General features: G+C 34.7%; 1 non-coding gene across 1 annotated transcript; it reads left to right on the forward strand.

Moving 5' to 3' along the window:
* Positions 1-11,009: 11,009 nt before the first annotated feature.
* On the forward strand, positions 11,010-11,116 carry LOC120283097. The gene has a single exon (XR_005543098.1). It is a non-coding gene; the product is annotated as a small nucleolar RNA R71 (small nucleolar RNA).
* The last annotated feature ends 2,001 nt before the right edge of the window (positions 11,117-13,117 follow it).

Here is a 13,117-nt window from a genome sequence, read left to right on the forward strand (position 1 = left end):
AAGACATAGAATTCCTAGAGAATCATCACGTGAAAGATTATACGCGGAAATATTTGTTCAGATTGATAGGTGGAATGATGATACTAGTATTAACATGGTGGATGAACAAATCTACATAACCTATGCTCAATATTACACGGAAAATGACTTGTACGGGATACATTGCACATGAGCGTTGAGGAGCAATTACTCATTCTTGCACACCATAGGACACAACCAGCGAATCGTGTATTGCACATAATTTTGTGAGGTCCGGTGAAACCTGTTAGTAGATATTTCAATCACATGTTGTTCTCAATTGGTGAAATGCAACATGAATAATGCGGCCACCAAGTTCTCAAACCCCACCTTACATAGCAACAAGGAGAACATTGATCCTTATTTTCGGTATTGTTATGTAGACTTCAAACAATTGTATTAGTAGGATGAATTTCTACAATATATAGTATTCAATAATAGATTCCGATGGGGCCCTCGGATGGGACATATTCAGCTATGCTGTCCCATCTCCCGAAGTAGCGCTTCGAGGAAGAAAACGCACTCAACTGACGTCCTTGCAGTTGTGGATTTCGACCTTCGTTTTACTTTTGTTTATTCTCGCTTTGGTTAGAAGGATCCGTGCATGACTCTAGTTTTTCATGATGCTAATTAGAACGACCCAATGGGCTAAAAGTTCCGAAGGTATCTTTTAAGTAAAAAAGTGTAGACAATTAACTAAATATAACAATTGAACTTATTAAAGTTATTTTAGCATCTTATAATTAGAAAATATTACTTGGTTGATGCTAGCCACGCCACCCACCCGCGTTTTACTACTCCTCACGGGGTGTAAGATGTCACTTGAAGGAGTTTGGCTCGACACCGTAAAGCGCCAAGGATTGTTTAATCTAAGACGTTCATACACTGCATTTACTCCATTTGAGCGTGCATTTGGTTCTTTAAAGAACCGCTTCAAGATCCTCGCTTTATAGGCTCTCCCATTCGGAACACTGGTAAAGGATCTCATATTGGCATGTTGTACTCCATACTAACCACATCCTCACAGTCGAGTCGATGAATTTATTCCTAACGCTGAGGAAGATTCGTGCCACAATGTGTTTCTGACAAACCAACTTGCTTTCGGGACCAAAGAGAAGAAGCACAAGAGTGGGGCTGCACTGTCAGGTGATCAAATTCCAGCTCGAGAATGTGGGCTAACAAGTGAGTTATATTGATATGTTCTTATGTTAGAATTTTTGTATCTCATTGGTTAATGGCCACTAGTACTGTATCTTTTTATCTTCCATTGTGTCATATTATGTATGATTGGGTATCTTCATTGTACGCTTAAATAGAGTCCATACGTTATCTATTTTCTTCCATTTGTATGTTTATCATATTATGCATAATTTAAATTATCATAAGTTTATGTCTTTGCTCTTATAATATAATGTAGATGGAGGGATATAATTCATCTCAAACGGCGGACATCATCAATTATGAATACTACTGCCAGAACTACTGAGGGAAATAGGAGATGGATGTCCTCGAAATTCACTACTATAAGATTTATGGCAAGCCAGTTTGAACAAAGGGTTTAAGGTGGACAAAGGCTTCCAAACCCACAAGGCAGCTACAAGATGCTATTTGATCCCTGAAAGATACATTTTGGAGGACAAAGTGTGATAGAGGCCAATGTAAGTAATCATCTCAGAATGTTAAGGGAGAAAGATAGGCGAGGGACATTAAAAAGATATGAGTGGCATGGGCTAGAAATCTGAATATATAGAATACACCAGGCACTTGTTACTAAACATTATTATTTTGAATTAGACATAATATAATCCAACTAAATCACTAGAATATTTATTTGTTAAAACAACAACCCAAGGATACTACTAACCATATTTAAACAAGCCAATTGAGGATTATGACCTTCTCGAAATTTGTTACATGAGAGATGAACAAACTCGGGTGTCGTGTGGCACAAATAGTCATCTTTGTCCCTCTAAATAGTCTCGAGAAGGTTGTCACCTCGAGGAACTTCGTATTAGCACACAAATGGAGTTACAACTCCGAGGCGATCATTCCCATCAACTCTAAAATTATGATGATGTGCCTTTCATGGAAACAAATGGGATTGAGAATGCCTGCTTCGTTTACTCAACCCTACAATTCACAATCAACAACAAGCCCAATATAAAGAAGAAGAAGCAAACACAGCAACACGTTAGTAGTGTTGCAATGAACCATTTAGCCACAAGTATTGAAAAAGCTTTTGATGGGGTTCAATCCTACAGCGTTCGGTGAGCTTTAAAAGATGTTGAGGTGAATGTATGGAAAGCCAGCACAACATGGGTATTCCATAGATCAAATTCTTGGTATATAGGCACTTTATAGTGTGATGGATGACTCACATGTTCTTTGGAATCGTCGAGAACTTATGGCTTGGGTGAATGAATTCTTTAATTGAGACGATCGGGATGCTCTGATCTGCCAGTATGGTATAAATTTTCATTATTGACATATTTTTGCATAAATTCTTCAAATGTTGCTATATTTTATTTTTTATGGAGCTCTGATTTTTTCCTCTATGTATTTGTGTGTGTGTTGTGTGATGATAGACTTGTAGTTATATTTGGAGTTTAATGTGTTTTCTTTGCAGAGTTGTATTTGGAATGTTATCTTTGTTTGGAGTTCTGCTTGTGGAATCTCATGTGTTTTGTTCCAATTCTTGTGAATGTTATTGATTGGATTGAGTTTGCGTCTGTCATATCGCCTTAATTTTGTAAGATGATGTTACTTGGTTTCTTGCAGTGAGTCGTGGTTCACAAAATGATTTTGCACATTTTCTTTTGTTGCATGATCAGGAGAAGTTGTGAAGGAAGATGGTAGTTTTACGAAATTTGTCAGCGATGCAAAAGGAAGTCGAGTGGGTTTGACTCTAAGATTTTTCGCATTTAAATAGGTCCAATGTGCATGATGGACAAAGAAGTTTTCTACGAAAATAGCTTGGTTTGGATCAAGGATTTTCGCGAGGAAGGGCAGAGTCGAGTTTCCTCAAACTTCAGCTTGAGAGTGAGTTTGAATCTTGAAAGACACCCAAGGCTTTCTTTTTCTTTCTGCTGTTTCGCGTATTTCAGAGAGATATTTGGTTGTTGTCATTGGTCAATCAGCCTGTTTATGAGCTCTCGACCTTTTGAGATTAGTCAAATTTCACTCTTGATTCTCAATGGAGAAAACGAGAACATTGTTACAATGCACGTCATGGGTAGTGATTTTCAAAGGTCAGAGCTCACCCCCTTTTGTGAATTGTGTCGTGCCCGCGTCGCTCACTATGAAAGTGGTCTATTTGATTCATGAAGATAAACATTGAGGGAGGTTCCTTTAGTGTCATTTCAAAAGGTTGAAGCGGTGCTGAGATTTATTTTTGAAACTAACATTATCTCCTTCGGAATGCTGAGAATGTCTTATTTATGTATTTCACTGCATTTTATATATATATATATATATAGTTCATTAGAGAAAGAAAGGTGGAATTTAGAGATTTCACAACGATTTGACTTCGGGAGATCGCATACAAGGAATTAGGAAAGCAAATAAAGCTAATTATGTCTTGAAATGGCATTTGTGGTTTGTCAACTTCATCTACACATTGTGATGTAATTTGGGTGGATTCTTTAAATGATGAGTCTTTAAATTTTAATTCCACTGAGACAATTTTAATTTGATTGAATAGAAAATCTCTAGTACGCTGCAGGTGAAACAGCAAGCATTTGCTCGCTTGAGTACAGTGCTATATTTGTTATCAAGAGCAGCCAACTTTTTACCCTCCATTTGGTTCTAAGTAATTGTGATGTGACTAAATTATAATTTTAATAAAATAATTCATCTTTGTTTTATTTTCTAAATTTTCCAAATTTTACAAGGAATGAATTTATTTTGCAAGTTCATGAATAATGTAACAAATAATGCATCGATATTAACAACAATCATAACGATTCTGTAATAACTATAAAACTTTGCTTTTAAAATAACTTCAACACTATCTCCAACATTTGACTCTATCACAATTAAATATTTTTACTATCATAATTAATTATTTAAATAATTAAAATTCAAAAATAAATAATCTAAAATTATTTAAATAATTAAAGAAAACATATTACGAAAGAATTTAAATAGTGAGATTTTATCCTTAAAATACGTTTATATCTATTAATATAATATAAAATTAGTACATAATTATTAGTGTCCATCATACATAAACCATTAATATATTATATTTTATTATAATGAAATTACAGGTTTATATTGATTATATAATATATATTAATTATTTGCTAATATTAGGGCGAATAGCACGGTACTACGGGCGACCATAACACTGATCCAAGCCGAAAATACGTTAAAACCAAAGGCACATGTTTTCAGTCCGAGTTACAAATCCCCTCCAACCAAACACAAAATTACGTGATCCAAAGCATTACTGAAATACATCTAACCAAACACTCGATTTGGGACTTCCTCTCACTTTACCGCAAGGATTTCCAAATATAAATCCACCGTGATTTTCAACTACATGTCCTGACCAAAACGCCCCGTGAATGGATTTCTTTGGATTGTGCGTCATCCGATAGCGTTTCCCTTTTCCTCGGTTTCCACGTAGATCGTGTTATTTATTTTCTCGCGACTTTTGGCTCTGCACTGGTGATTATCTAATTGTATACTAGTCTGGATTTATCATTCCTCGTGTTGCCCCACCCGAACCAAAGTGAGATTTCCCTGATGAGGGAACAACAGCTACGTAAGAGCGTGAACCCGTGAGACCCACAAGGCCTCAAAGGCTTCCTAGTCAAAGTAGAGACAGAAGCCATAACAGACCAGCTAAGTTACGTGATTATGGACTCTACATAGAGTATATAATGCGGAGGATACAAGAAGTACTGAAATACAAAATCTGAGGAACCAAAAGAATAGACCAAATACCACTTTTAGCTACCACAATAAAACACAATCACTGAGGCACAACCTCAGAGAAAGCAGCACTACTGTGGGCACGCTAGAAATCCTTGGGTTTAGTGCTCCACGATCGAGATTTCAAAACCCAATCTATGAGCACACTAGCCTAGTAAGTAATGATTTGGAAACAAAGTTTGGACGTACTAATATACACATCAATAACACACGAATAGTGTAAATGAAGATCAAATCAAAAGGGCAAAGAAGAATATAATAAATTTGAATAACAGGTAGTATGCTCCAAATTTACTATAAAGTCGGGAGGTCATTTTGTTGACCTCAGCCACCCGAAACTAAATAATGTGAGGTCATTTATTTACCCTCAGAGTAGTGCCCAGGACTAAAATATCAGTCAGTCGATACATTATATCGCAAATGCACGTAGATAGTACCGCTTGGTGCGCTGGTTATTTCACCGAATGGACATCAGCATGCTAAAGCGTAGTTTCATCGAGGATGCTCGACAAAGGGTCAATGAAGACAAGAGTTGAGTATAGTTCGTTTTAGAGACCAAAAACATTCCAAATACATATACGCGAAGTCATGCAGTTCGAAATTCCTCAAAGATTTTCAAAGCTCACATATACTTAGAAATATTGATAAATTTCCAGATTTCTCTTTAGGGGAAAAATAACTGGATAAACATAATAAATTATACAAACTTGAATAGTTAGATCACGAAAACATCAATAAATACCAAAACTCTCCATAATCATGAACGAAATCCATTATATAACCGAGCGTAATGGACAAGTGAGAAATTATGTTTTATCAGGAAACAAAGTAATAACCGAAACGAGGAGTAGAAATACACACTCCAACACACAATTAGATAATTGGTAATTTCAACAATTTCCAACTATTTAAATACATATAACCTCAAGATTCCTAGTTGTCAAGCTTTCACGTATCAGCATCTAGTCTCGTCATCCATCAGCCCATGCTTTTACCAGCCCTAGATTAAATACACATATAAGCCAAGGTAAAGATATAATGCAAGATAACTTACACCCATTTTATTATCTCTCCCATTCAAGTACTCTCAATAACGCCACTCAAAGATAATGTGCAATTGCATTAGCCTCGTCGACTGATAAGTCAAATAATTAAGCAACCTTCATTTACGACTCTCGTGATTTTTCCCTCAATTATCATTTCCACCACCTGTTTTACAAATCACATAAAACTTTCTTTTTAATGACTACTAGACACCTGCGAAGCTTCAACATATTTAGATTTCACAAGGTGTTGGACCTCTACACAGTGTCAATCACGTAAATTTACTTTTCACACTTCTCCACGTAATAACATCTTCTAAACATGTCTCACATCATAACATATAACTCCCAGAAACAGCACGACTCCGTCTGCAAATATTTCGCGCCAACATATAACTTAGGGACAATCTTGAACATTTTTCTTCTTGTTTAATACTTGCCTTTAAATTTGAGTCTCCAAGATTGAGGAGAAAATACATGCTACACTTCCCAACATTTTCCTATAGAGACATCATGCTGCACACACATCTTTTTAATAGATCATAACTCCTAATCTACAAATCCATAAACTTGAAATTTGGGCAAGTAGATAGATTAAACAATTCATTACAATCCTTCAGTTTTAATCTTCTACAAATTCTGCCTCTATGACCTCCACTTTAGGGCCGCAATTTTCATCTTCGACTCCATTATTATAACACATGAAAATTCACTCAGCAATTTCCATACGCCATGAAGCATACTAATGTGTCTAGCAGCCTCAAACTGCGCAAAATCCGTAAAATTTCAATAAAGCTCACGAAAAATTGAGCTCTAAGCCACCAAATGATCTAATTTATTTCCGCACTCGCCATCATCACACTGTTCCACAAATATAAACATCAAAGGGAAAGACTATGATCCTCCACAAATACAAAGCGATCCACTTTTAGGAGATTTTCTGAAAACTTTGAAAGATCGAATACTGATCACACACCAACAAAGGACACCTATGGTTCAAGACACAACAGAAGTTATAAACAAATGTATAGTCAGCAAATAATTTAAAAGATAATTAGCCAATAACTGTCAAGTCATACGTCGACTAAGAAAGAGTAAAAGAATGAATAAGCATGGGTTACTTTATAGCGTAAGTATAAGCTATACGTATACAAAGTAATATAATGATAAGAGCATCTTCCTCGACTGAGATTGGAGTTTAATATTAATTACCAAAAATTACTAAAACCAAATTCCCTACTTCATTAATGAGGCTGAAGAGATTTAATTTATAAAATCTAATTCAAGGACTAGAGAAAGATAGTTAGATGAGGAAAGAAATCAAAGTCAAGAGATTCTCACGGTGTTTCGAGTTCACCCTAGACTCAATTCCACCCATATCATCTAGTTCAATCAATCCAATCGTTTGTCTCTTATGTTGTCATCAAATTTTTCTAAATTATATATTGATCTTTCTCAACATCAATAGTGCGATCCATTAGATAAGAGTTAACATCATCTGTGGATACCCAAGTGAACCTATGGAACTCATTAAGCTCCTTAGAAATTTATAGCGATATATACAATCTTATAGATCATCTCTACCTTATAGATGATTGTATGATTTTTCAACCAACACCTGATTCCAATTATCACCTCTCGGTCCTCAAATCAAATTACTAATCGTGCAATTGGTGATCAAGCAATTGCTGCAAGCATTAAGCTATAGATTAAAATATTCCAACATAGTCTTGGAAACAAGCATCAATTAAATTAAACGAAAAGTTAGGAGCTATAGATTTCATAGTGCGTTGCATTTGTAGCCCTAGAAAAGATATTCAAAGGAAACATAATAATTGCAAAACTCTGATATAATAACAATGCTTTTATAATCAAATAAATAAAAGAAAAACTAAGAACTAAAGATTGATCGATGAATTTGACGCCGAATCTCAGCTCGACCTGATCTCCTCGATTCCTCGCTTCCCTTTTCTTCTCAAACCCCATCCCCTTTTATAGAGTGAAATTTGAGGTAGTGCCTGGGTACCAAAGATCAGGAGCAGCCCAGCTACAATTTCTATTTTGCGCCGCCCTTTAATGTTGTAGCGCCCTAAGTCATCAGAGCATTAGGAGTCTCAGGCGCTAGATTTTCTCTGCTTTGCTTGGCCCATACTCTTTGTTGAAAACTTTGCTCTTCTTTTCTCTAATTTTATGCTTTTTATGTTCTTCCTTCAAATCATTTCTCTTTTTCTTTTCCTATAATCTGGAATAACAATAAGATTAGGAGTAAATTTGATAAAAATAATTCCATTTCTGTCCATCATGAATTAAAGAAAGTCTATATAATTTAGTGCAAATTGCTCACCAACACCTCAACTTAGAGTTTTGTCTCGCCCCCAACAAAACAGTAGAAGAAAAAATCTTTTATGAAATAAATCAATATGATTAACGCCAACATTAAGTAAAACTCCTACCTCAAAGTTGGATTTTTCAAACCCCTAAAAAGGAATTTCACATGGTCTACACTCTCAACAAGAGCAAATCTTGCTCCATTTGCTGTTCCATATGTGTGTGTCCAATCTTGGTTACCGCTATCCTGACTCCTCGCTTATGCAAAAATAAGAACCCGTGTAACCTCTAATTGAACCTCAAACTTATTTACTTATATATATATATGTTACTTTTTTTTTTTCTTTTTCACTTCTTCATATCATTTTTATTATTATTTTAGAACACTAGCTTCTCACACATCCTTTGATAGTAGCTCTTTTCCAGATAGGGTATACTTAGTATCCGACTTTTCAAAGCGAAGCCTTATATATCAAAGGTGATATTTCTTTCTATTCTTTTTTTTTACAAATGATCGTGAATCTAACTACTTCTAGGTCTTTCAATGCTTCTTTGTGCTTTTAGTAAGCTCCTTTAATCGGTATAAATGATTCCTGTAAGTATTTGGACAACTTAGTATAACCTGAAAGTAAAAGCAGAATGAAACGAACCAAAAATAGAGCAACACAAGCACTATAGTCAAAAAGAGAGACACATTTATTGTTTTTTGTGGATTAGAAAGTCATCAGAACCAAATATATCCAATTGAACCTATCATCCCAAAATAAATAAATAAAATGTTAAAAATGCATGGGTTGCCTCCCGACTAGCGCTTGGTTTAACGTCCTCATCCAGATGACTCCTTTGTTATGGTGGATTCAAGATGATGTTCTTTTTGCCCCTGTCAAAGTTGTTCCCAAAATATAGCTTCAATCGCTGCCCATTAATTTTGAAAGTTCTTTTATCTGGATGAGTGACTTCTGCAACACTATATGGTAACATCTTATTAATGGTGAATGGTCTACACCATTTTGGCTTGAATTTTCCATGCCTAGCTTTTGTTTGTTTTTTATAAGTTATAGCATCTTTATAGGCTTCATTCCAAAACTCATCGAACTCATTCAATTGCAAAAGATTTTTCTCATCAATACAAAAGCAACAATCACTTGCATAAAGATATTTTGTAGCATCAAAAACGTTGAAAGTCGTTTCTTCCTCTTGGACCAAAGACATAATTCTCCCTTTTGCACATCAATAATCACTCTTCCAGTAGCCAAAAATGGTCTACCTAGTATAATTAGTATGTCTTTGTCTTCTTATATGTCAAGTACAATGAAATCAGCTGAAAATATGAACTTATCTATCTTGACAAGAACATCTTCAATTACTTCCCTAGGATGTTTTAATGAACGATCTGACAAGTTGCAATGTGACTATAGTAGGTCACGCCTCTCCCAAGTTAAGCTTCTTGAAGATTTATAAGGGCATTAAATTGATACTTGCTCCCAAATCACAAAGTGCTCTCTCAAATACCACATTCCCAATCGAGCATGGGATGGTGAAACTTCCTGGATCATTAAGTTTAGGTGGCAACATCTTTTGCAAGATTGAGCTACACTCTTCAGTAAGTGTGACTCTCTCATAATCCTTAATCTTTCTTTTTTTTTTTTTGAAAAATTTCTTTCATAAACTTCACATAGCTCGGCATTTGTTCAAGAGCATCAGCAAATGGGATATTAATGTGAAGCTTCTTGAATACATCTAAGAATTTTGCAAATTATTGGTCAAGCTTGTTCTTCTTCAAGTGCTGAGGAAAAGGGATTCTGGTAAATTTTTCTTGTGGTAATGATGCTTGAATTTGAGCTTCAGCTTTGTTTTGTTGTAGGTTTCCTTGATCATACTTCTGATCTATAGACTCAGGCTTTTTCTCTTAGGTCTTCAATTCATGTCCACCTCTCAAAGTGATTGCATTGGATTGTTCATTGTCACTTCTTCTCAGATTTGCCTCAGATTTGCTAGGCAAGTTTCCTTGTTGTCTCTTAGTCAACATATCTGCCATTTAACTTAACTGAACATCCAAATTCCTAATTTTTGCAGACTGATTTTGTAAATTAGTGCGAGTTTCATTCATGAATTGTGTTTGAGTTGTAGCCAACTAAGCCATTGCTTCCTCCAGATTTATTTTCTTCTCTTATGATGGATTGCTTTGTTCATGTATGGTTGAGTAATTTTTCCAAGATAGGTTAGGATGATTCCACCATCCTGGATTGTACCTGTTAAAGTAGGGGTTATCTTGTTGTCTGTTGAAATTCCCCATATATTGAGCTTGCTCTACTGTCATTTGCGAAAAAAAACTGCCAACTGGACATTCAAAGCTTTGATGAGGCCCATTACACATTTCACAAGCCAGAGAGGTAGTCTTTACTACATTTGCTGCCAAATAATGTTTTGTAACTGATTTGAGAGAGCTTCTATTTGGGTTGAAAGGTTGGTAATGGCATCTATCTCATGTACTTCAGCCACCTTCCTTGGTATGTTTCGCTCATTAGTCCATTAATAGTTGTTAGCAACCATATCTTTTAGCAATTCATATGCCTCATCTATAGTTTTTTCATTAAGGCTCCACCTGTATATGTATCTACTAGTGTTCTAGTGGTGTTATTCAGGCCTTGGTAAAAGTTTTGAATCTGCATCCACTTATGTAACCCATGATGAGGACATTTCATTAATAATTCCTTGTATCTTTCCCATGCCTCATATAAAGTCTAGCCTTCATATTGAGCAAAATTGTTGATTTCAATCCGCATCTTTGCTGTTTTGGCTGGTGAAAAAAATTTGGCAAGGAATTTTTGAACAAGATCATCCCATGTAACAATGGAATCCTTGGCAATGAATTCAACTAATTTCTCACTTTGTCCCTCAAAGAGAAAGGAAATAAACGTAGATGAATGGCATCATCGTCCACTCCATTGTACTTAACTCTATTACAAAATTTAAGAAAGTTCACGATATGAAGATTCGGGTCTTCATTAGGCTGCCCACTGAATTGGATTGCTTGAATCATTTGAAGAGTCACTGGCTTCAAGTCAAAGTTGTTCGCCTAAATTACTAGCCATATAATCGCAGGTTGAATCCCAGTTTATGGCATCGCATAATCACGCAAAACCATTGGTTGATCAGCCACCATTGGATAATTAAATACTTGCTCATTTGCTGGTGCATTATCCTTAACTCTTGCTTCCTGAGGATTATCCATAGCTTCTGGAGATTAATTATTTGTATGTCTTTTCTCCTTCCTGTTCCTGCGACACGTACATTCTATTTCAGAGTCAAAAGGTATGAGACTTTCAGTACCAAATTTTCTCATTCAAATTTAACAATATTAATAAAAAGAAAGGAAAAAAAATCAAGAACAATAAATTATGAAGTAAAACCAAAGTTATTAGATCTTAATATTAATAAAGAACACAATCGCTGGCAACGGCGCCAACAACTTGTTGGGTGATTTTTATAACACAAGTATACACTATCGTAAATAAGTAATATAATGATAAGAGAGTATTATCCCACGAGGATTGAGTTTATTAATTACCAAAATTACTAAACCTAATTCTACTTAATTAATGAGGTTAAAGATATTTAATTTATAAAATCTAATTTAAGAACTAGAGAAAGATAGTTAGATGAGAAAAAATCAAAGTCAAGAGATTCTGCGGTTTCCGAGTTCACCTAGACTAATTCCACCTATATCATCAAGTTCAATCAATTAATGTTTGTCTCTTATGATGTCATCAATTTTTCTTAAATTACATATTGATCTTTATCAACCATCAATAGTATATTCCATTAGATAAGTTAACATCATCTCTGAGATAGCTATGAATCTATGGAGCTCATTAAATTCTAGAAATTTATAATGATGCATACAATCTCATAAATATCTCTATATTATGATGATTGTATGATATTTCAACCAATACCTACTTCAATTATCACCTCTCGGTCTCAAATCAAATTACTAATCATGCAATTGGTGATCAATCAATCACAAGCATTAAACATAGATTAAAATATCCAACATAGTCATGAAACAAGCATCAATTAAATTTAACAAAGATGAATCTAGGTCTTCATAGTCTGGCTACATCGTAGCCCTAGAAAAGATATTCATAACATAATAATTGCAAATCTTGACATATTAACAAGGTTTATAATTAAATAAACAAAGAAAAACTAAGAACTAAAGCTTGACAATGAATCCGCGCTGAATCCTCGCTCCCGCCCTTTTTATCTACAAAATTCTCCTTCCCTTTCGTCTCAAACCCTATCCCCTTTTATAACTTGAAACAGGGGTAGTGCCTAGGCACTACACTTCCTGTTTTGCACCCCTTAATGTTGTAGCGCCTAAATGCTGTATCCTAGAGCCTAGGTGCTAGATTTTCTGTTTTGCTTGTTCCTTCTTTGTTGAAACTTTGCTCTTCTTTTCTCCAATTTTATGTTTTTTATATGTTTTTCCTTCAAATCATCCTCTTTCTTTCCTAACAATGTAATAACAATAAGATTATGAGTAAATTTGGTTAAAAATAATTCACTTTTCATTTATCATGAGTTAAAAAAGTCTATATAATTTAGTGCAAATTATACTCATCAATAACTAAAATATAAAGCTTGAAACATGGTTAATAATAAAATAATTATATTATCACATGATTAAGCAAATAAATAGGTAATTCATAAATAATAGAAATGATGAATTATAAATGATTAACCAAATAAAATAAATTACCACAAGTATAATTAATAGCAAAACC

The sequence above is a fragment of the Dioscorea cayenensis genome, chromosome 18 (assembly GCF_009730915.1).
Source record: "Dioscorea cayenensis subsp. rotundata cultivar TDr96_F1 chromosome 18, TDr96_F1_v2_PseudoChromosome.rev07_lg8_w22 25.fasta, whole genome shotgun sequence".
Classification (NCBI taxonomy): domain Eukaryota; kingdom Viridiplantae; phylum Streptophyta; class Magnoliopsida; order Dioscoreales; family Dioscoreaceae; genus Dioscorea; species Dioscorea cayenensis.